The sequence below is a fragment of the Mesoplodon bidens genome, assembly GCF_964165515.1.
Source record: "Mesoplodon bidens genome assembly, chromosome: 1".
NCBI classification, from domain to species: Eukaryota; Metazoa; Chordata; class Mammalia; order Artiodactyla; family Ziphiidae; genus Mesoplodon; species Mesoplodon bidens.
Window position 1 is genome coordinate 195,558,803 of NC_138176.1, and position 22,375 is coordinate 195,581,177.

At 38.2% G+C, this 22,375-nt stretch overlaps 1 protein-coding gene across 1 annotated transcript in view; it reads left to right on the forward strand.

Moving 5' to 3' along the window:
• The window catches only part of CPE (carboxypeptidase E), a 109,858-nt gene that overhangs the window by 25,520 nt on the left and 61,963 nt on the right, over positions 1–22,375 (forward strand). The window lies entirely within an intron of this gene.

Sequence of the window (22,375 nt, forward strand, 5' to 3'; positions counted from 1 at the left end):
ATTGTTCAGTGGATTCTGGCCCTGCTGGATGAAGCACTACACCTGTTGCTGATGATTCGAGGAGAAAACCTTTCTTTATCTGAAAGAGTGGGGAAGAGGGGTATGCGGAACAGTAGGGTCTGAGTATCTCTAAATTCCTCCACGAGAATGATCCCTCTCTTCAGATATGAAAGCCCTTTCTTTCTACAGCGGAACCATCTTTTTTGTAATCATTCATAACTTTTGGCACAGCAAGTGGCTGCCATCACCCAAGGAACAGCTCTTCTGGTGGAACAGCGTCTGTCCATGGAACAGCTTTTCTGGTGGAACAGCGTCTGTCCACGTGCAGAGCAGGTTTAGGTGATGTTAGAGGGCATTTGCAACCCAGCCAGCCTGAAACTTACGGTTAACAAATGCATTCAACAGAAGGGGTTTTGTTTGAAAGAATAAAGCACATTATGGGAAAGTTAAGGAAGAAGCAAAGGAAAAGGATGTAAACTTACATTTTATGTTTAAAAGAACAGATGTGCTGTTAACAAAGATTGTGAATTTTTTTAGTACAGTTTGTTGGCGGGGAAAATTGGAGATGTTAAATACATTTTATAGTTATGGTGACTCCTTACAATTACATAATCCTTTATAATTTTCAACTTAATATTAACATTAATAAGCACTTACTACATACCAGGCATAATTCTAGATGCTGGAGATAAGGCAATAAATAAAACAGGCATTATTCCATTAAATCCTGTCAACAAATGCAATTTATTAGGTACCAGTACATATTAGGAAATCGAGGCACAGAGAGGTGACATAACTTGCCCAAAGTTTCATAGAGAAGGCAGAGCAGACAGGATTGGAACCCAGACTTTCTCACCCCCGAGTCTGTGCTCCTACACGCCACATGGCCCCGTCCAATGCAGCCAGCACCCCGGCTGTGCGGTGTCTTAGCCTTAATGATGGCCCATGAAGCAGGCAGGGCAAGTATTTTTCTTCACATTTAAAAAATATGAAAAAATAAAAAATTTAGAAAGTGCTCTATTTGAAGAGGTACATCGGGGAAGTTCTGGAGCCTGCTCCTCCATCTCTAGCTTGGTTAATGCCCCAGGCTGCTCACTGGCTTCCCAGCCTCCAATCAGCACGTCCCTCCATCCCCATTCACCCCACTGTAGCAGAGTGGTTTCCCCCAAACACAAATCTATACTGCTTCTCTACTCAAAACCCTCCAATAATCCACGTGTACTCAGGTCAGACTCAAACTTCTTAGCATGCTCTCTCTCTCTCTCTCTCTCTCTCTCTCTCTCTCTCTCTCTCTCTCTCTCTTTTTTTTTATTTATTTTTTTATTTTTTTTGCGGTACGCGGGCTTCTCACTGTTGTGGCCTCTCCCGTTGCGGCGCACAGGCTCCGGACGCGCAGGCTCAGCGGCCATGGCTCACGGGCGCAGCCACTCCGCGGCATGTGGGATCCTCCCAGACTGGGGCACGAACCCGTGTCCCCTGCATCGGCAGGCGGACTCTCAACCACTTGCGCCACCAGGGAAGCCCTCTTTTTTTTAAAATTGAAATTTAATTGACATACAACTTATAATGGAGAGTCTGAGGGACTTCGTAATCAGATAGCTCTTAATTGAATTACGGCTTTATCACTTACTACTTTTGAGACTTTAATCCAGTTACTTAACCTTTCAGAGCTTGTTTTCTCAAATAAAAAAGGGATGACTAAAATGGCTTGGAAACTTTTGTGTGGGAAACTGACTTAACATAATTATGGCGCATGATGCATATTATGGGATAATGCTGTGGGAACACAGAGGACGGCAACTAGGGCAGCCCAGGGGTCCAGGAAGCCAACACTGAAGCTTGTCTTCGTCTTCCTTAGAGCTTCTGGCATAGATGTGCCCAGAGATACTGAACATTGGCCAGCTGTTTATCTCTCTGGAAAAGTGTAGTCCAGGGTCTTTCTGAGTATTGGGATAGAGCAAGTGATCTTCCATTCATGCATATTTATGATTCTATTCTAGGTTAAATTATTAATAGCACTTGAAGACTACTGTTTTTAATATGGACAAGAAGAATGTTCAGTTTGAAACATTTTCTGAGCTTGCTTATAGCTTATTGGGAAAAAAAAGTCTTAGCTTCATTATTTTCTCAAAAGATTTGTTTATTTTTCCTGGAATAGAATAGCAAAATAAAATCCATGAAGGATTTAGAATTTTTAAAGCCATGTAATTCACATTTTAAGCTTTTACTCTTTCATCAGTTTTCCTAAAATAACTTGAGGAATTACTCCTTGAAGAGGCTTCATGTATCAAATTGGTCAGATGAACATATTTTGAAAATAGTTCTGCCTCTTTGGATAAAATTTATTTTATTCCAAAGGAAGCTTTTTTATGACAAATGCAAGCAAAGCTATAAATTTTAAAGAATCTTGTAATGAATAGGATGACCTGCTTTAAAGAAAGGTGAATTTAAATAATGAGTGTATTTGTATACAACTTAAAGCCAGATGTTCTTATTGAAAAACAGAATTTGTTATGCTTCTAAGAATAGTTTTTATGTAAGAAAAATAAAAAGAGTGATGCAGTCAGGAAGCTAAGAATATTTTTCTTGTATAAATTGTGTGTGTGATTTAACAGGCTGAACAGTGATCCCTTGAAGGCTGCCTGGCTCCATCGTTTTAGTAGTTTGCTAAAAATCAACTGGTTTATACTATTTGTCCAAAGAAATGTTTGACAGAAATAACCTGGATGACATATATATACATATACATATATATATGTGTGTGTGTATATATATATAAATATATATATGGAGTAAAGTAATTCAGAAAAATGCATCCAGAAATAAAATTGAGCTTGAAAAGTACCACCTCACATGACCGCAGTGACAGCTGGTCATTTGCTTAGAATAATATTTGCATTTTGAACTGAATTTTAGTGACTTTACAAAGTGCTGGATTGGGAGGGCAGGAAGCCAATTTTTTTGTTTGTAGCAAAATTAACACTAAGAATGAGTTTTCCAGTAATTACCTCATTATTATAAATTAATTCCAAATTAATATGTTTGAAAGAGACATTGGTCTAGAATCTTTATTTCATCCTTAGCCTTGCTGATCACAAATCTTAAACAGGTAAAATTAGTGAAAATGTTAATAATGCCAAACTGAAAGTTTCTCTGCATCACTGACCTTCTGGTTGGGAAAACCTTCAAAGAAAGGTTTTTACAGGTTTCTGTGGCAGTGAGCTAAAACACACAGGAGTGTGTTTCTTCCCATGTCACTTGTAGAATCGGTTGTTCTCTAGGGAGCGATTGTGTAAGAACAGACTTGGATTTTCTTTTAGAGCTACTACTACCTGGAGGGTAATTTTAATAAATTATTTTACCATTTGGATTAAATACAGCAAAATGAAAGCATCATTATTTAGGGTAGCTGTCACCACAGTCTTTAATACTTTAATACTTTCTCAATATTATTTTCCCTGAAGGTATGTTTTGGGATAATTAACAATGACTAATACTTAAATTTGCACAAGTACAAGCTTTTTGGTGAACATTTATATTCTGTGTCTGTCTCTGTTTCCCTATCATCACCTAATTATTTCATAACTTGAAAGTACATAATCTTGATTATGTAGAAATGTATAGATCAAAATTAATTCAAGTATATCTTTGTCATGCATAAGTCCTTTGTCTGCTTTATAAGTAATATGGGAGAACTGGACTAAACTTCATTATCCTATTATATATAGCTCTCAAAAGGAGACAGCCTTTTTGGTTGTTTGTTTAGTTTAGTTTTTTTTTTTTTTTTTTTTTTTTTAGGATCTAGATCCACTAGTTTAAACAGTAAATGTAAAATAGGGAATTCGAACTTGGCTTGGGTTCTCCAGTTCTAGGCATGGCACTTATGCTGTTTTGGAGACTTAGGTGCTGGTCCAGGTGAGGCATGTTCCCACCTGTGCTCCCTGCCAGCTCAGTCACCATCCACACTCCTGTGCCAACTCAACCATAACTAACTGAGACCAAATCAGTGCCTTCTGGTTCAGTGCCAGGAGACTCTGGCCTCTTTAGTCAGCCTGATCTTCCATGCTGGGTGATGGAGGGAGAAGATGTTTCCACGGAGGGTGTAACCAAGCCTGGCCCTGACTCTGCCCACTCTCCTCCACTCATCTGCCCCTCTGTGCTCTCAGCAGTTACGCTGTCACCACTGGGCTGGTTCCGAGGGGCTGCTCTCCTAATGCTCTCCCCCAGGTGGGGACACAAAATACTGTTTCAAATTTCCAGTAGCACAGCTCATAGCAGGGTGAAGCACTTACACAACGGGGAGGTAGGGTTAACAGATTGGAAACCAGAAAGGGGAGAAAATGCAATAGACAATTTGAGCCCTTCCATGTAACTTGCTTCACCTCCACAGCTCCAGAACACTGTTCCATTCCAGGCTTTGCACATGCTGTTTCCTTTGCCTAGACTACTCTTCCCACCATTTTCTGACTAGCTTCTTCTCACTCTTTAGATTTCACAGTAAGTAAGATGCCCCCAATTCCCAAGGCCCGGCTTGGATTGATCCCGTAAGCTCTAGTAAACCCACAGCTGCCTGCTTATCACTCTCTTTTGCAGTCACACATCCTATTAGGCCTTCCATTTGGAGAGGTGGGCACTTTGTCTGTCTTTTCCAGCACTGTATCCTCAGCACCCAGAACAGTGCCTGATGCACAGTGGGCATTTAATAAATAATCTATGGTGGATGAGAAAAGTTGGAATCATAAATCATTTTCTGTTCAGTATTAGCCAAGTCTGACTTTTTTTCCCCCCGTGATTCTGTGTAAGGGGCATTTCACTGAATGTAGATTATGAAGGACTTCAAGGATCAAGTTCAAGTGCTACTGTTACACTCACTGTTGGAATGAAATTCTGAGGAGAACTGAGTTTCTTGTCCTCTACACCCTTACTCTAAGACGGAAGATTCCAGGACTTCACTGGTGGTCCAGTGGCTAAGACTCCATGCTCCCAATGCAGGGGACCCAGGTTCAATCCCTGGTCAGGGAACTGGATCCCACATGCTGCAACTAAGCGTTCACATGCTGCAACTAAAAATCCTGCATGCCACAACTAAACATCCAAATGCTGCAACTAAAAGACCCTGCATGGATCAACTAAAGATCCCACATGCCGCAATGAGATCTTGCACATGACAACGAACATCCTGCATGCCTCAACTAAGACCCAACTCAGCCAAATAAATAAATAAATATAAAAAAGATAACAAGACAGAGCATACCAATGCAGCAGTCGTTTAGAATAATAGATACAGGAATTTAATAAATGTGTTGGCTTAAAACACAAACATCATCAGCTGGCAGCAAGGCAAACACATCTTGTGTGAATGAGAACTTAGCCCATTGATTGACATTCAACACCCAGTGGAAAAACCAGGAACACATGAGTACGAAGAGCTGAGACTTGATCAGACTGCAGCAGCTCTCCAAAAATACAGAAGGCCAGGAGGTGGTGAGAAAAATGCCAGACAACAGACTGTGCAGAAAAAGAAGCAAGCCAAGAAATGTTCTATTTGGCCTTAAAAGAGGCAGAGGGTGACAGGAAGTATTCAGTGAGCAGTGATTGTGCTAAAAATCACAGACTATAAAATTATCCGTCAGTGTTTTGAAGTTTTGGGGAAAAGTTAAAACTCTTGGCTAGTATTTATTACAAGAAAGGGCGATAGTACAGAAGCAGAAAAGTAAGTGTGTATTTGTGTCAGGATGCATTATTCCATTAGAAGTTTTGTTTACTTAGAGATTGTGATGCAAATTATTTTAAAAGTTTTGTTTTTCATAAAAGGAAGGACCTGATTTGTATTAAATCTGTCCCTTTCACATTTTTGATGTAAGAAACAATTCTCCTAAGAATGGTAATAAGTTGCTAGGATGGCAATAATAATTTTCCAACTGAAAGAATATACAAAATATTTTTTGATTTTTTTTCCCTTAGAAAGGTCTTTGGTGTGGGATATAGAAAAGGAGAAATAAAAATGTTTAGACTTAAGGTGCAGAATTTTAAGTAAAAAGTTGAGGAAAAAATATAACAGAACCAATCATTTCGCATTATTGGGAGAATCTGAAAAAAATTCATTGTCAATATTTTAAGGCAGATGCACTCAAAAACATTTAGAATTGGGATTTGTTTTTAAGTAAATTAGGACCTAATTGTCAGTGCTTCAATTTTTTATTTTTATTTATTTACTTTTATTTATATTGCTTTATTGTCTTATTTTTGATTTTTCTGTGGACTTTCCCCCTCTTTTCTTGACTTCTTTTTTTAAAAGTTTTATTTATTTATTTATTTTATACAGCAGGTTCTTATTACTTATCTGTTTTCTATATATTAGTGTATACACGTCAAGTCCAGTCTCCCAATTCATCCCCAACCCCCACTCCATTTTCCCCCCTTGGTGTCCATACGTTTGTTCTCTACATCTGTGTCTCTATTTCTGTCTTGCAAACTAGTTCATCTGTACCATTTTTCTAGATTCCACATATATGCGTTAATATACGCTATTTGTTTTTCTCTTTCTGACTTACTTCACTCTGTATGACAGTCTCTAGGTCCATCCACGTCTCTGCAAAGGACCCAATTTCGTTCCTTTTTATGGCTGAGTAATATTCCATTGTATATGTGTGCCACATCTTCTTCATCAATTCATCTGTCGATGGGCATTTAGGTTGCTTCCATGACCTGGCTATTGTAAATAGTGCTGCAATGAACACTGGGGTGCATGTGTCTTTTTGAATTATGGTTTTCTCAGGGTAATGCCCAGTAGTGGGATTACTGGGTCATATGGTATTTCTGTTTTTAGTTTTTTAAGGAACCTCCATACTGTTCTCAATAGTGGCTGTATCAATTTACATTCCCACCAATAGTGCAAGAGGGTTCCCTTTTCTCCACACCCTCTCCAGCATTTGTTGTTTGTAGATTTTCTGATGATGCCCATTCTGACTGGTGTGAGGTGATACCTCATTGTAGTTTTGATTTGCATTTCTCTAATAATTAATGATGTTGAGCAGCTTTTCATGTGCCTGTTGGCCATCTGTATGTCTTCTGTGGAGAAATGTCTATTTAGGTCTTCTACCCATTTTTTAATTGGATTGTTTGTTTTTTTTAATATTGAGCTGCATGAGCTGTTTATATGTTTTGGAGACTAGTCCTTTGTCTGTTGATTTGTTTGCAAATATCTTCTTCCATTCTGAGGGTTGTTTTTTCATCTTGTTTATAGATTCCTTTGTTGTGCAAAAGCATTTAAGTTTCATTTGGTCCCATTTGTTTTGTTTTTATTTCCATTACTCTAGGAGATGGGTCAAAAAGATCTTGCTGTGATTTATGCCAAAGAGTGTCCTGCGTATGTTTTCCTTTAAGAGTTTTATAGTGTCCAGTCTTACATTTAGGTCTTTAATCCTTTTTGAGTTTATTTTTGTGTATGGTGTTAGTGAGTGTTTTAATTTCATTCTCTTACATGTAGCTGTCCAGTTTTCCTAGCACCACTTATTGAAGAGGCTGTCTTTTCTCCATTGTATATCCTTGCCTCCTTTGTCGTAGATTATTTGACCATAGGTACGTGGGTCTATCTCTGGTCTTTCTGTCCTGTTCCGTTGATCTATATTTCTGTTTTTGTGCCAGTACCATGTTTTCTTGATCACTGTAGCTTTGTAGTATAGTCTGAAGTCAGGGAGTCTGATTCCTCCACCTCTGTTTTTTTTCCTCAAGGTTGCTTTGGCTATTCGGGGTCTTTTGTGTGTCCATACAAATTGTAAGATTTTTTGTTCTAGTTCTATAAAAAATGCCATTGGTAATTTTTTTAAAATCTTTTTATTTATTTTTTTGCTGTACGCAGGCCTCTCACTGCTGCGGCCCCTCCCTTTGTGGAGCACAGGCTCCGGATGTGCAGGCTTAGCGGCCATGGCCCACGAGCCCAGCCGCTCCGTGGCATGTGGGATCTTCCCAGACTGGGGCACGAACCCATGTCCCCTGCATCGGCAGGTGGACTCTCAACCACTGCACCACCAGGGAAGCCCCATTGGTAATTTGATAAGGATTTCATTGAATCTGTAGATTGCTTTGGGTAGTATAGTCATTTTCACAATATTGATTTTTCCCATCCAAGAACATGGTATATCTCTCCATCTGTTTGTGTCATCTTTGATTTCTTTCTTCAGTGTCTTATAGTTTTCTGAGTACAGGTTTTTTACCTCCTTAGGTAGGTTTATTCCTAGGTATTTTATTCTTTTTGGTACAGTGGTGAATGAGATTGTTTCCTTAATTTCTCTTTCTGATCTTTCATTGTTAGTGTATAGGAATGCAAGAGATTTCTGGGTATTAATTTTGTATCCTGCAACTTTACCAAATTCACTGATTGGCTCTAGTAGTTTTCTGGTGGCATCTTTAGGATTCTCTGTGTTTAGTATCATGTCATCTGCAAACTGATAGTTTTACTTTTTCTTTTCCAATTTGGATTCCTTTTATTTCTTTTTTTCTTCTCTGATTGCCGTGGCTAGGACTTCCAAAGCTATGTTGAATAATAATGGTGAGAGTGGACATCCTTGTCTTGTTCTTGATCTTAGAGGAAATGCTTTCAGTTTTGCACCATTGAGAATGATGTTTGCTGTGAGTTTTTCGTATATGGTCTTTATTATGTTGAGGTAGGTTCCCTCTCTGCCCACTTTCTGGAGAGTTTTTATTATAAATGGATGTTGAATTTTGTCAGAAGCTTTTTCTGCATCTATTGAGATGATCATATGGTTTTATTCTTCAATTTGTTAATATGGTATATCACATTGATTGATTTGCATATATTGAAGAATCATTGCATCCCTGGGATAAATCCCACTTGATCATAGTGTATGATCCTTTTAATGTGTTGTTGGATTCTGTTTGCTAGTATTTTGTTGAGGATTTTGCATCTGTATTCATCAGTGATATTGGTCTGTAATTTTATTTTTTTAGTATCTTTGTCTGGTTTTGGTTTCAGGGTGATGGTGGCCTCAGAGAATGAGTTTGGGAGTGTTCCTTCCTCTGCAATTTTTTGGAAGAGTTTGAGAAGGATATGTGTTAGCCCTTCTCTAAATGTTTGATAGAATTCACCTGTGAAGCCATCTGGTCCTGGACTTTTGTTTGTTGGAAGATTTTTAATCTCAGTTTCAATTTCATTACTTGTGATTGCCCTGTTCGTATTTTCTATTTCTTCCTGGTTAAGTCTTAGAAGATTATACCTTTCCAAGAATTTGTCCATTTCTTGCAGGTTGTCCATTTTATTGGCATAGAGTTGCTTGTAGTAGTCTCTAATGATGCTTTTTATTTCTGCGGTGTCCATTGTAACTTCTCCTTTTTCATTTCTAATTTTATTTTTATTTTTATTTATTTATTTTTTTGCAGTACGCGGGCCTCTCACTGCCGTGGTCTCTCCCGTTGTGGAGCACTGCCTCCATACGGGCTCAGTGGCCATGGCTCACCGGCCTAGCTGCTTCGTGGCATGTGGGATCCTCCCGGACCGGGGCACGAACCCGTGTCCCCTGCATCGGCAGGCGGACTCTCAACCACTGCGCCACCAGGGAAGCCCTTCATTTCTAATTTTGTTGATTTGAGTCCTCTCCCTCTTTTTCTTGATGAGTCTGCCTAAAGGTTTATCAATTTTGTTTATGTTCTCAAAGAACCAGCTTTTAGTTTTATTGATCTTTGCTATTGTTTTCTTGTTTCTATTTCATTTATTTCCGCTCTGATCTTTATGATTTCTTTCCTTCTACTAACTTTGGGTTTTGTTTGTTCTTCTTTCTCTAGTTCCTTTAGGTGTAAGTTTAGATTGTTTATTTGAGTTTTTTCTTGTTTCTTGAGGTAGGATTGTATTGGTATAAACTTCCCTCTTAGAACTGCTTTTGCTGCATCTCCTAGGTTTTGGATCATTGTGTTTTTATTGTAAATTGTCTCTAGATATTTTTTGATTTCCTCTTTGATTCCTTCCGTGTTCTCTTGCTTATTTAGTAATGTATTGTTTAGCCTCCATGTGTCTGTGTTTTTTTTTTTTCATTTTTTCCCTGTAATTGATTTCTAATCTCATAACGTGTGGTTGGAAAACATGCTTGGTATGATTTCAGTTTTCTTAAATTTACTCAGGGTTGATTTGTGACCTAAGATGTGATCTCTCCTGGAGAATGTTCATGTGCACTTGAGAAGAAAGTGTAATCTGCTGTTTTCAGATGGAATGTCATAAATATCAATTAAATCTATCTGATCTAGTCTATTGTGTCATTTAAATCTTTTGTTTCCTTATTAATTTTCTCTATGGATGATCTGTCCATTGGTGTAAGTGAGGTATTAAAGCCCCCCATTATTACTGTGTGAACTTTTGATTTCCTCTTTTATAGCTGTTAGCATTTGCTGTATGTATTGAGGTGCTCCTATGTTGGGTGCATATGTATTTATCATTGTTATATCTTCTTCTTGGATTGATACGTTGATCATTATGTAGTGTCCTTCCTTGCCTCTCATAACATTATTTTAAAGTCTACTTTATCTGATATGAGTATTGCTACTCCAGCTTTCTTTTGATTTCCATTTGCATGAAATATCTTTCTCCCTCCCCTCACTTTCAGTCTGTATGTTTCCCTAGCTCTGAAGTGGGTCTGTTGTAGACAGCATATGTACGGGTCTTGTTTTTGTATCCATTTGGTGAGCTTGTGTCTTTTGGTTGGAGCATTTAATCCATTCATGTTTAAGGTAATTATTGATATGTATGTTCCTATGACCATTTTCTTAATTGTTTTTGTAGGTCCTTTTCTTCCCTTATGTTTCCCACCTAGAGAAGTTCCTTTAGCGTTTGCTGTAGAGCTGGTTTGGCGGTGCTGAATTCTCTTAGCTATTGCTTGTCTGTAAAGCTTTTGATTTCTCTGTCAAATCTGAATGAGATCCTTGCCGGGTTGAGTAATCTTGGATGTAGGTTCTTCTCCTTCATCACTTTAACTATATCGTGCCACTCCCTTCTGGCTTGTAGAGTTTCTGCAGAAAAATCAGCTGTTAACCTTATGGGAGTTTCCTTGTATGTTGTCATTTTTCCCTTGTTGCTTTTAATAATTTTTCTTTGTCTTTAATTTTTGTCAGTTAGATTACTGCGTGTCTTGGCATGTTTCTCCTTGGGTTTATCCTGCTTGGGACTCTCTATCCTTCCTGGACTTGGGTGGCTATTTCCTTTCCCATGTTAGGGAAGTTTTTGACTATAATCTCTTCAAATGTTTTCTTGGGCCCTTTCTCTGTCTCTTCTCCTTCTGGGACCCCTCTAATGCGAATGTTGATGCATTTAATGTTGTCCCAGAGATCTCTTACGCTGTCTTCTTTTCTTTTCATTCTTTTTTCTTTATCCTGTTCTGTGGCAGTGAATTCCACCATTCTGTCTTCGAGGTCACTTATCCATTCTTCTGCCTCAGTTATTCTGCTATTCATTCCTTCTAGTGTAGTTTTCATTTCAGTTATTGTATTGTTCATCTCTATTTGTTTGTTCTTTAATTCTTCTAGGTGTTTGTTCTTTAATTCTTCTTCATGTTTGTTAAACATTTCTTGCCTCTTCTCGCTTTGCTTCCATTCTTTTTCTGAGGTCCTGGATCATCTTCACTATTGTTATTCTGAATTCTTTTTCTGGAAGGTTGCCTATCTGTACTTCATTCAGTTGTTTTTCTGTGGTTTTTTCTTGTTCCTTCATCTGTTACATAGTCCTCTGCCTTTTCATTTTGTCTATCTTTCTGAGAATGGTTTTTGTTCCACAGGCTGCAACATTGTAGTTCTTCTTGCTTCTGCTGTCTGCCATCTGGTGTCTATCTAAGAGGCTTGTGCAAGCTTCCTGATGGGAGGGACTTGTGGTGGGTAGAGCTGGGTGTTGCTCTGGTGGGCATTGCTCAGTAAAACTTTAATTCACTTGTCTGCTGTTGAGTGGGGCTGAGTTCCCTCCCTGTTGGTTGTTTGGCCTGAGGCGACCCAGCACTGGAGCCTAGAGGCTCTTTGGTGGGGCTAATGGCAGACTCTGGGGGGGCTCACACCAAGGAGTACTTCACAGAACTTCTGTTGCCAGTGTCCTTGTTCCAGTGGTGAGCCACAGCTGCCCCCAACCTCTTCAGGAGACCCTCCAACACTAGCAGGTAGATCTGGTTCAGTCTCTTACGGGGTCCCTGCTCCTTTCCCCGGTGTCCTCATGATGAGCAAAGTACTTGGCGGGTGCCCTCTAGGAGTGGAGTCTCTGTTTCCCCCCGTCCTATTGAAGTCCTGCAATCAAATCCCACTAGCCTTCAAAGTCTGCTTCTCTGGGAATTCCTCCTCCCGTTGCCAGACCCCTACATTGGGAAGCCTGACGTGGGGCTCAGAACCTTCACTCCAGTGGGTGGATTTATGTGGTATAATTTTTCTCCAGTTTGTGAGTCATCCACCCAGTGGTTATGGGACTTGATTTTATTGTGATTGTGCCCTTCCTACTGTCTCATTGTGGGTTCTCTTTTGTCTTTGGATGTGGGGTATCATTTTCGGTGAGTTCCAGTGTCTTCCTTTCAGTGGTTGTTTGGCAGTTAGTTGTGATTCCGGTGCTCTCACCAGAAGGAGTGAATGCACGTCCTTCTACTCCACCCTATGCTTAAATTTTTTAAATTGAAATTTTGTTGACATACAATATTATGTTAGTTTCAGGTATATTACATAATGATTTGACTTCTCAGTACCTTATGAAATGATCACCATAAGTCTATTTACCATCTGTCCCCATACAACGTTATTACAATATTATTGACTATATTCATTATAGTGTATGTTACATCTTAGGATTTATTTATTATATAACTGGAGATTTATACTCTTAATCCCCTTCACCAGTTTCCTCCACCCATTCCCACTGCCCTCACTGTTGGCAACCACATTTGTTCTCCGGATCTGTGAGCCTGTTTTCATTTTTTTTTTCTTTTTTTTGCTTTTTATATTTCACATAAGTGGGATCATGCAGTATTTGTCTTTCTCTGTCTGACTCATTTCCCTTAGCATAACACTCTCTAGATCCATCCATGTTGTTACAAATGGAAAGATTTCATTTTTTATGACTGATTAATATTCCATTGTATATATACCCACATCTTCTTTATCTATTTATCAGTTGATGGACACTTAGGTTGCTTTCATATCTTCGCCAATGTAAATAATACTGCAGTGTACATAGGGGTGCATATATCTTTTTGAATTAATATTTTTGTTTTCTTTATATAAATACCTAGAAGTGCAATTGCTGGATTGTGTGGTAGTTCTATTTTTAATTTTTTGAGGAACCTCAATACTGTTTTCCATAGTGGCTGCACCAGTTTACATTCCCACGAAGAGTGTATCAGGGTTCCCTTTTCTTCACATCTTCGCTAGCACTTGTTATTTGTTTTCTTTGTTGATAGGTGTCAGGTGACATCCTGATATGTGTGAGGTGGTATTCTGTGGTTTTGACTTGCATTTCGTTTTTGGTTAGTGATGTTGAGCATCTTTTCATGTGCCTGTTGGCCATCTGTATGTCTGTCTTTGAAAAAATGTCTCTTCAGATCCTCTGTCCATTTTAAAATCGGGTTGTTGTCTTTTTGATGTTGAGTTGTGAGTTCTTTGTGTATTTTGTATATTAACCCTTTATCAGGTATATAGTTTGCAAGTATCTTCTTCCATTCACTAGGCTGACTTTTCATTTTGTGGTAGTTTCCTTTGCTGTGCAGAAGCTTTTTAGTTTGTTGTAGTCCCATTTGTTTATTTTTGCTTTTGTTTCCCTTGCCTGAGGAGAAAGATCCAAAAAAATATTGGTAAGACTGACGTCAAAGGGTGCACTACCTATGTTTTCTTCTAGGATATTTATGGTTTCAGGTCTTACATTTAAGTCTTTAATCTATATTGAGTTTAATTTTGTGTAAGATGTGAGGAAGTAGTCCAGTTTGATTCTTTTACACTTAGCTGTCCAGTTTTCCCAATGCTGTTTATTGAAGAAGGTTTCTTTTCCACATTGTACATTCTTGCTTGCTTTGTTGTAGATTAATTGACCATATACATATGGGTTTATTTCTGGGCTCTCTATTCTGTTCTGTTGATCTATGTGTCTGTTTTTGTGCCAGTACCATAGTGGCTTGATTAAAATACCATTGTAGTAGAATTTGAAATCAGAAGTTTGATACCTTCAGTGTATTTTTATTTCTCAAGTTTGCTTTGGCTATTCAGGGTCTTTTGTATTTCCATACAAATTTTAGAATTATTTGTTCTAGTTCTGTGAAAAATGACTTTGGTATTTAGATAGGGATTGCATTGAATCTGTAGATTGTATTGGTCATTTTAATAGTATTTAATAGTATTAATTTTTCCAATCCACAAGCAGAGTATATCTTTCAATTTGTTTGTGTTGTCTTCAGTTTCTTTCATCGTCTTATAGTTTTCTGAGCACAAGTCTTTTACCTCCTTGGTTAGATTTATTCCTAGGTATTTTATTCTTTTTGATGTAATTGTAAATGAAATTGTTTTCTTGATTTCTCTTTCTGATAGTTCATTGTTAGTGTGTAAAAATTGAACAGACTTCTGTATACTAATTTTGTATCCTGCAACTTTACTGAACTTATTGATGAGTTCTAAGTTTTTTGGTGATGTCTTTAGGACTTCCTATATATAGTATCAGTTGTGTGCAAACAGTGACAGTTTTACTTCTTTCCAATTTGGATTGCTTTTATTCCTTTTTCTTGTCTGATTGCTGTGGCTAGGACTTGCAATGATATACTAAATAGAAATGGCAAGAGTGGGCATCCATATCTTGTTTGTGATCTTAGAGGAGATGCTTTCAGCTTTTTTCCATCGACTATGATATGGCCTTTATTATATTGAACTGTGTTCCTTTAGGTTTAAGCTTAGAATGTTTATTTGAGATTTTTATTGTTTCCTGAGGTAAGCTTGTATTGCTATAAATTTCCTCTTAGAACTGCTTTTCCTGCATTCCATAGATTTTGTATCATTATGCTTTCATTTTCCTTTGTCTCCAGGTATTTTTTGCTTTCCTCTTTGATTTCTTCAGTGACCCATTGGTTGTTTAGTAACATATTATTTAGCATCCACATGTTCGTGTTTTTAGAATTTTTTTTTGTAGTTAATTTCTATTCTCATTCTGTTTTGGTCAGAAAATATGTTTGATTTGATGTCAGTTTTCTTAAATTTGTTGAGCCTTGTTTTGTGGCCTAGCATGTGATCTATCCTGGAGAATGTTTCATGAAAACTTGAGAAGAATGTGTATTCTGCTGCTTTTGGATGGAATGTTATATATATACTTATTAAGTTTATCTGGTCTAATGTGTCATTTAAAGCCAGTGTTTCCTTACTGATTTTCTGTCTGAAGTATCTGTCTCTTGATGTAAGTGAGGTGTTAAAGTCTCCTATTGTTCTAGTACTTCTACCAATGTATCCCTTTATGTTTGTTAATATTTGCCTTATGTATTTATGTGCTCCTATGTTAGGTGCATATAGTTTACAGTTTTATATCTTCTTGTTGGATGTATCCCTTTATGATTATATAATGTCCTTCTTTGTCTCTTGTTACAGTCTTATTTTAAAGTCTGTTTTGTCTGACATTAAGTATTGCTTCCCCAGCTTTCTTTTCATTTCCATTTGCATGGAATACCTTTTTCCTCTTACTCAGTCTGTGCTTGTCTTTAGATATGAAGTGTGTCTCTTGTAGGAAGTATAAAAATGGGTCTTGTTTTTTTAATCCATTTACCCACTCTGTCTTTTATTGGAGTCCTGTTACCTTTAAAGTAATTATTGATAGGTATGTACTTATTGCCATTTTGTTAACTCTTTTCTGGTTGTTGTTGTAGTAGTAGTTTTTTATTCCTTTTTCTTCTTTTGTTCCCTTCACATGTGATTTGATGATTATCATTTGTGTTATGTATGTTTTCCTTTCTCTTTTGTGTGTGTGTGTCTATTATAGGTTTTTGTTTTGTGATTACCACGAAGTTCATATATATACATATATGAGATTATTTTAATTGATCTTCTCTTAAGTTTGAACACATATTAACAACCCTGAATTTTTACTCCCCCATTTTCATTTAATATTTTTGATGTTATATTTTACATCTTTGTGTTTTTTTTATTCTTTGACTACTTATGTGGATATAGATGATTTTACTACTTTTGTCTTTTTAACCTTCCTACTAGCTTTACATGTGGTTGATTTACTACCTTTATGTATATTTGCCTTTACCAATGAGATTTTTCATTTTGTAATTTTCATGTATCTAGTTATGGTCTTAGAGAAGTCCCTTGAACATTTCTTATAAAGCTGGTGTGGTGGTGCTGCACACTTTTAGCTTTTGCTTGTCTGTAAAACTTTTGATCTGTCCATCAAATCTGAATGAAATCTAAAGAAAGCTTTGCCAGGTAGAGTATTCTTGGTTGTAGGTTTTGTCCTTTCATCATTTGGAACATATAAAGCCATTCCTTCTGACCCACAAAATTTCTGCCGAAAGGTCATCTGAAAGCCTTATGGCAGTTCATAAGGTTTTCTCTTGCTACTTTTAAGATTCTCTCTTTATGTTTAATTTTTGCTGTTTTAATTATAATGTGTCTTGGGGTGGACTTCTTTCACATCCTCTCATTTGGGACTCTCTGTGCTTCCTGGACCTGGATGTCTGTTTCCTTTCCCAGGTTTGGGAAGTTTTCTGCTATTACTATTCAAACAAGTTCTCTGCCCCTTTCTCTCTCTCTTCTCCTCTGGTACCCCTGTAATGCAAATGTTAGTACACTGATAGTGTCCTAGAGGTCTCTTAAACTATCCTCATTTTTTTTTTTTTTTTGCGGTACGTGGGCCTCTCACCATTGTGGCCTCTCCCGCTGCGGAGCAGATGTTCTGGACGCGCAGGCTCAGCGGCCATGGCTCACGGGCCCATCCGCTCCGTGGCATGTGGGATCCTCCCGGACTGGGGCACAAACCCGTGACCCCTGCATCGGCAGGCGGACTCTCAACGACTGCGCCTCCAGGGAAGCCTACCCTCATTTTTAAAAATTCTCTTTTCTTTTTTCTTTTCAGCTTGGGGGATTTCCACTACTTTATCTTCAAGTTTACTGATCCATTCCTATGTATCATCTAATCTACTGTTGATTCCTTCTAGTTTATTTTTTATTTCAGTTATTATATTCTTCAGCTGTTTGGTTATCCTTTACATTTTCTAACTCATTTTAAAATTCTCACTTCCTTTCTTCTCCTGAGTTTATTGAGCATCTTTATGATCATTACTTTGAAATCTTTATTGGATAGATTGCTTACCTCCACTTGATTTGATTCTTTTTCTGAGGTTTTGTCTTGTTCCTTCATTTGAAACATATTCCTCTGTCTCCTCATTTTAATTCTCTGTGTTTATTTTTATGTGTTAGGTAGGTTGGTTATGTTTCCTGATTCTTGGAGATGTGGCCTTATATAGGAGCCATACTTTGGAGCCCAGCATCATTCTCCCCTCTGGTCACCAGAGCTGTATGATCTAGGCATGCCCCCTATGTGTGCTGAGTAGACCCTTTTACTGTGGCAGGGTTAACTACTCTGGGCATGCTAGTAAGCAGGGCTGGCCACTAGCATACTTAGCTGCCAGGATCTGGTTCATGCAGTGGCTGCTGGTCCACTGGTGGATGCTGCTGGGTCCAGGGGAAGCTGGCTGTGGGGCTGGGTGCCCAGTGGTGGGCAGGGTCAGGTCCTGGGGTGGCTGCCTGCCAGGACTGGGGGTCCCATGCTGGTTTTGGCTCACTGGTGGGTGGGGCCCAGTCTTGGAGTGATTGGATGCATGGGCTTGGAGGTCCATCCTTGCCTCCTTATGGGTAGGTAAGCCTCCAGGGCTGACAGGCTACAGGGATGATTCTGAAATGGCACTTGACAGTGCCATTGTCCTCATGGTAGAATGAGATCCTTAAAATGGCTGCTGCCAGCATCTGTATCTCCAGGGAGAGTCCCAGTTACCTCCCACTTCTCTGAGAGGTTCTCCAAGATCAGCAAGTGGGTCTGACCCTGGCTCCTTTCAAAATGCTACTTCTGCCCTGAGTCTCAGCACATGTGAGATTTTGCACATGCACTTGAAAAGCTGAGTCTCTGTTTCCTACAGCCCTCTGGCTCTCCTGTATGGAAGCCTTGCTGCCCTTCAAAGCCAGACATTCTGGTGTCTCATCTTCCTGATGCAGGACCTCTGGGATGGGGAGCCTTATGTGGGGCTCAGATGCCTCACTTCTTGGGGAGAAACTCTGCAATTGTGATTATGCTCCTGTCTGTGAGTCACCTACCCAGGGGTGTAGGTCTTGAGTATACCATGTCTCTGCCCCTCTTTTCCATCTTGTTGCGGTTCTTTCTTTATGTCTCTAGTTATGGAAAATCTTTTCTGCTAGTCTTCAGGTCATTTCATAGATAGTTGCTCTGTAAATAGTTGTAATTTTGGTGTGTCCACGGGAGAAAGTGAGACCAGGTCTTCCTACTCTGCCATCTTGGCCATGCCTTCTTCTATGCTTAAATTTTAATTCAGATCTACTTATTTCATTTTTTTAGGGCAGTATCCAATTTAAGGAATCAAAGAAGCCTGAGTTTTTATAGCCTTCTTCTAGACCACCTAAGCATTTCTGCTGTGTGCTTGAACATGTCTTTGATTTCATACGTAAGAAATATTAGATGCTTCACTCTCCTTCTTTAGAAGAAATTATTAATAATTTAATATATTGGATTCTTATCCATTTTTGTTGATTTGCTCTTGGATTTTTAACCATACTGACCAGTAAGTTTTGTGTTTTAAGTTTAAATGGCTACAGTGAAAGGCTGGGGTGTGGATTGTATAGTGGTGCTTGAGAACTGAAGGCAAAAAAGCATATATAAAGTTGACCTTTGAACAACAGGGATTTGGACTGCATGGATTCACTGATAGGCAGTTTTTTTCTCAACAGTAAGTACTACAATACCTCTTGGTCCTCGGTTGAATCTGCAGATACAGAACTGCAGACAAGAGGAACTGTGAATATGGAGGAACTTCGCATATGGAGGGCCGACTATAAGTTGTACATGTACTTTCGACTGTGTGGAGGGTTAGTGCCCCTAACCCCTGCATGGTTCAAGGGTCAACTGTATCATGAAAATTTATTTTACTTTTTAAAAGCACGGTTTTCCAGACAGAGAAACAAGCTTGTGTATTGGTATATTTTTAAATGAACCAGAATCATGATATCTAGACACTTTATGTAAGTTATTTAATCCTCAAAATAACATTGTAACAGTTATTATCTTCCCTACTTTATAATTGGGGAAACAAAGGATCATAAAAACCAAGTCAATGTCTTCACCTAATAAGTGACAGAGTCAGGATTTGAATTCAGTTTTGTTTGTCTCCCAGCTCTTTCCATTGGTAGTGCATCTTAATAGGGGGAGGGGTTTTGCAAATAAATCCCATTGTCCCCTAGACTACTTGTCCTTTACACTTGTCCAGGGTAGAGCCTAAGCATATGTATATGGAAAAATTTCAGAGGAGGTTCTGATTCCAACCTTCAGTTGGGAACTGCTAAAGTTCAGTTTCCAAACCAACCAACCGACCAACCCACCCATCCACCCACTCAGTCTTTATTGTATGGTGTTAGGTGCAGACCTAAATATTATTTTCTACAAGTTGCTAGCCAATTGATCCAACCTCCTTTATTGAATACTATCTTTAAGCCACAGACTTAGAATGTCTTTTTATCAGGTATTAAGAAATATAATAGGTTATTTCTGAGAGATATATGTACATATACACATAATTGTTTCTTCTTGTGCCCATATTTTTTTCACTTTTATGGTTTATATGTGTGGGTATCTCATAATATCTTTCAGGATTAGTGCTTTCCTCACCCTCATTCTCAGATCTCATCTCTTTAATTATTTTCTTTGTTTTGTTATTCTCACCATTTCTGTTCTATAAGAGAACTTCAGAATCATTTTATCATGTAACAAAAATATCCTCTTTTATACTGACTGAAAATGCATCAGAGAATGAATCTGGAAAAAATGAAACTATTTCATACCTTTTGTTTCTCAGAAAATTCTAGCAGTTTATTAATATTGGTAATATACTTTTCATTCTAGTCATTCCTATGTAAACAATATTTTTATTACTACTGTGGATGAATTGTCTTTCAATTATATTTTAAAGTTATTGCTGAAGTATAAGAATTATTGGTTTTTTGTATATGTATCTTATTTTGGGCCACTTTGCTGAACTCTCAAGTCTAATAGTAGTCCAGTTGATTCCTTTCAGTTTTCCTGAATATATGATATAATTTGTATACAATGTTTGCATTTTATTTGTCAAAGTTTATATATCTTAATTTCTTCACATGTGTATATTAAAAGTTAAGAATTTCTAGTGCATTGTTACATAATAATACCATTAGGTATCTCTTTCCTCTGACTTTTGAGAGAATGGCTCTTCTGTGTCACTGCATGATGGTCCACATGCCTACACTTCTGTACTTGCAGATTCAATATGTTAAGCCTTTACAATAATTAATTAGTTTTATCAAATGTTGTTTTGACTTGAAATGAATTTTCATTTAAAAGATATTAAAAACCCTGATTGGGGTGGATTGTTCTAATATATTCTGTTTTCTGATATTTCATTTAGATTTTTTTTTTTTTTTTTTTTTTTTCCCGTTGCGGAGCACAGGCTCCAGACACGCAGGCTCAGCGGCCATGGCTCACGGGCCCAGCTGCTCCACGTCATGTGGGATCTTCCCGGACCGGGGCACGAACCCGCGTCCCCTGCATCGGCAGGCGGACTCTCAACCACTGCGCCACCAGGGAAGCCCCCTATTTAGATTTTTATATCTATTTTCATAAAGGAGATTGGCCTTGTCAATGAAAAAATGTTGCCTGCCATATCAGTAAACAAAAGGTGTTGCAGCCTTCAAGCCACCCCATAACAACCACCCTGACAGTGTGCCCTGAGGGGACTCAGGATAGAAACAGGATGCCCTGCCATCTGGCAGTCAGACAGTGCAGCCACCCCCAACTTGTGCACCTGAGGGGATTCAGGATGAAGAAAAGCAGAATATGGCCCTAGATACTAAGATGGGTATCAAAGGAATGATTTCAATGAGCCCAGACTCTTGAATCTTCCCATACAAAGAAAAGTGCTAAACTCATTAACTTGAGATGTCTGGTTGTCTTTAATTAACAGTAATCTTTTGATGATCGGACTGCCTGGTCTTTGTTGCAAAAACTCCTGTGTAACCTGGCTCCTCCCTGACCTCTTCAGAGCCATCCCTCAGAGCTGCTGAGACCTGTTTCCCCACCTTAAGTCCTCAGTTTTGTCTGCCAAATAAAACATAATTCTCAACTTTAAGGCTGTGCTTTTTTTTTTTTCAGTTGACAGCCTATACTTTTCTATTTTATATAGTTTTTGTCAGATTTGGAATTAGAATTGTAATTTATTTTCAGAAAATTATTTAATGGAGATCTACATATTTATTAATGTAATGGGAAATGTACTTAGGTCTGTATCATACAGGAAAATTACATAAGTATTACAGTTCTTAATACTCTGCCTTAATTTCCTAATACTGGTCAAATTAAGCATGATCTTAAAGGCAGACATTTAAGTGCAGTAGTAAAGTAAAAAATATTTTATCATCTAAATCTGTTTTTTTCCTACTCTCCCTGTAGTAGGATTTGGAGACTTTTCATTGCTATGCTCTGTAGGCTGATGGTTTCTTCAGGGCAGAAAACAACAGGTATATTGAAAGATTTACTTTCAGGATGTGCATGCCTGGCTCCTTTTCCTCCAGTGGGCAGAGAAGGGATTGAATCTTAATTTTTATGTCCCTTGTGTGGCTGGTCAGCAAATAACCTCTGCCCCTATTCCATTCCCTGAACTTGGCAGTTTAAAGCTCCCATCCCTGTGTCTCACTGTCTGAGGTAGGGCTTATTCCCAATGGGCGAATTCCCTTTTCTTCTCCAAGTTTGACCAAAGTACCCCTAACATTTGCCTAACAAATCCCCTATCCTTGCTTTTAAAAGAGGAACACTTGAAGCTTCTTTGTCTCCCTTCAAATAGCCTATCTTTTCACCTGGGAAAGGAAAATTTGAACTGCAATTATAGAATGCTCACTTAAAATTGGATTTAGGCTAAATATTTTGTGCTCACATTTTCTTCCATCTTATAATCCTAATTAATATCATGTCCTGATTTAAAACAAAAGTTAAAATGAGAAGGCAGTGCTTTCTTAGTGTGTTCTCCCATTTTAATTAATGTGTGTGCATAGCACCCCATTTTAACACATTTTTCTCTATATATTATTTCCATTTTATTGTTTCTAATCTAATCATTCCTGCTTT